The following is a 3,360-nucleotide window of genomic DNA, read 5'->3' on the forward strand; positions in this document are numbered from 1 at the left end:
GTCTCTAACATCTCTAGACATAGTATCAAAAACCTTGATATGAGATCCCAAAATTTGTCTCTTTGCCAATATTCGAGCGTCTTCAGAAATCCAACAAGTTTACACACTGCGGAAAACTCTCGAAATAGATCACAAATATAGCAGTTCACACAGAGTTAGATTACGAGATGACAACTCGTAGTCTTCCTTCTACACCCATATAAAATGCCATCGGCAGCAACACGCCTGATAACCTCTACATAAAAACTAGACCGTAAAGGTCTCGCTGGAAAACAAGTCATAAGAACCTTAACTCGACGACGAACTACGAAAGGCTTGATCCCTTCAACAAGGATACGTAGGCAGCCTTCATAAGGCGCAGCCCCAAAATTATCGCGTTCTAGAGCGAGAAGACAACTTACCACGAACTTTTTCGACCATTAATTAATTCACCCAACTTGCCAAACTTGCCAGGCCACTCGCTAGAACCTCACGCTATAAGCTCATGGTTCTAACGAGCTGGGGAGCTAACTGTTGGGGTCAAAATCGGTCACGACGGAATCAATGTCTGAAAGTCCGTAAAAATCGGCATGAACGTTTTTACGAAAAATAAATCTTCGAAAAATATTTATTTTTACGAAGAATCTTGCAGAGAAAACACATTCACAAAAAATCGTAGAAAAGCCCAAAAAAGGTCGCACAGTCGCTACGAAGCGACCGAGCGCACGTCCCGCTCGGTCGCTACGTAGCGACCGAACTCGAGCCAAGCTCGGTCACTACGTAGTGACCGAGCACACGTCCTGTTTGCTCGCTAAGTAGCGACTGAGCTCGAGCTAAGCTCGGTCGCTACGTAGCGACCGAGCGTGCATTCCATTCGGTCGCTACGTAGCGACCGAGCTCTTTCGAAACGTCGATACGACCCGAATCCATGCATTCTCGTCTACCCTTCGGTGCTGTCTCCCGAAGACCGTAGCGAACCCATTTCATGTTTTCCGCCATTCGAAGTCATCAATCAAACTTTACGATAAAAACCGCGGAAAGTTTGTTTTTATCGAAATAAGTCGTAATAAACGCTTCAAGTCGAAAGACAGCCCAAAGGGACCTAAGACATGACTCGAAGTCCACCTTACGAGAAAAAAATGGAATATCTCCATTTTTATGCTATGGCGGCTTATGGGCAGAAGAGGAAAAGCGTAAACCGACCTAGGAGCGAGTATATAAGGAGTCCTAGGCGAGAGGCATGGAGAGGGGAAGTTTTTCAGAGCAAACTTATCACTTAGAGCAATTAGGCAACTTTCCATTTTTTGTTATTTCGAGCTGCGACTCAACTAGGTTTTGTAGTCTTAGGTTGTTAGAACTAGGAATCTCGCCGACAGCTCTCATAGCCGAGGCTTCTACCTTGTTGTACCGCTCATATGCGAATGCGGAATAAAACTCCTTTTGCTCTCTTTTTACGATTTCATATACTTTATCGTTGTCACCTTGTGTTTTGATTGCTTAGCATGTGGTATTAGCAGATATCCGGGACCTCTGGAAAATTAGGGTTCTCCTACTTTTCTTATTTAAACGGAAATCGACAGTGTGAATTTCGGTTCCCACAACAGTTCAATTTGGTTTATGTAGTATGGTTCATTAGTATTGGGCAGGCAGTATCTTTTTTATTCTCATTATGGAAGGAAGTGTTATTTGTATTCGGCATGAAGAACGTTATTTGGTTTCTATTCTGATTATAAGGAAGTTTTTGTAAATATGCGTACACTATATTTATTTAGTTATGCGTACATTATATGCGTACACTATATTTAAATATACGTACACTATAAGAAAGTTTTATTGAAATATGTGTAACTATTGAGCTGATATATAGCATGGCATTAACTATTAGAGGGACAGGGTTAGGTTTCAAATACTGGTGGAATAATAAATTTTGTATTAAATTCACACAACTTCCAATACTAGTTCCTCTATTTAATTTGCCTTTTTATGTTCAATAAACTAAACCTCAAAGCACCCCTACAGTTGAAATAATATGGCTAATCCACAACTCAAATATCTTCCTGACGAAATCATGTCCAAAATAGTTGAGTTCGTTGGACAGGAATCAGCATGGTACCTTGGAGCTTTCATGCGGGCTGGGAAACGAGGATACGAACTTGTCCATCAACCATTCATCTTAAAGACGTGCAACGTGACTCCTATGGTCGACGAATCTCCTTGTGAAATCGGAATTTATGGTAAGTTTCGGGAGTTCTTCCTAAAGTGTGTTGATGCTGGCAACATAGACGCGTTTTACAATGAAGGACTCCACCGATCAACATGTTCCGGAGTTGCGGAGGGAATCAAAGTCCTGGAGGAAAATGTTCCTACGCATGGATTATCAACGTTAGCTGTCGGGATATTCTATGTATGCCTAGGTGAAGATATTGAAGCCACCAATGTATTTTGAGCAGTTTGCCGCGAATCACGTTGACCTTAACTCTGACGCCATCTCTGAGATGGGATATGAACTACAGTCGAGATTGATACAGTTCCATGCACCATTTTTCAACACATACGGTCTGACCTTAAAATTTCCGGATAATGACGTTATCAAGGCTCCAACTTGCCTCTATGGCCACACATACGATGTGGAATACGAAGAAGGCTGGAAATACTGCATGCTATTTTGGTTGTGTCTCAAAATTTCGCACTTGCTGTGAAACGGGGATTTGGGAAGGATGAAGCACAATAATTGTGTTATCTATTTTAATTAATATTTCGGAAGGTAATTTTAATTATTTTGTCGGAACTTATCTCCTATGAATTGGTATTCTCACAGCACAATCATGTGTTTTTTAATAAAACATTGTACACCTGGTATATGGTGTACATAATAAAGTAAGGTGTACAAACGCTAAAAGGCTATACACGATATATGGTGTACATAATAAAGTAAGGTGTATGCACATTATATATGGTGTACATAATAAAGTAAGGTGTACATATGCTAAAAGGCTGTACATCTTCTATATGGTTTACATATCATACGCTAAAAGGCTGTACACTAGTGGTGATGTCCACTTTAACTGTTGTACACCACTATTCATGGATGCGTATATCCATGAATAGTGTACACCAACACATCAACGTAGATAATCGTGTACACCAACACATCAACGTCACCTTCTATATGGTTTACATATCATACGTTAAAAGGTTGTACACCTTGTATGAAGTAAGGTGTACATATGCTAAAAAGCTATACACGATATATGGTTGTCTATTTCCCATAGCGGTTTTCCCGAAGAGGCCAAGGGTTATATTTGAAAAAGGATTTAAACTTACGACGGTTGGACATGTATATGACTGATGGTTTAAAAAACTACCTTAGCGAAAATATGG

This window comes from Brassica oleracea, chromosome C3 (genome assembly GCF_000695525.1).
Source record: "Brassica oleracea var. oleracea cultivar TO1000 chromosome C3, BOL, whole genome shotgun sequence".
NCBI lineage: Eukaryota > Viridiplantae > Streptophyta > Magnoliopsida > Brassicales > Brassicaceae > Brassica > Brassica oleracea.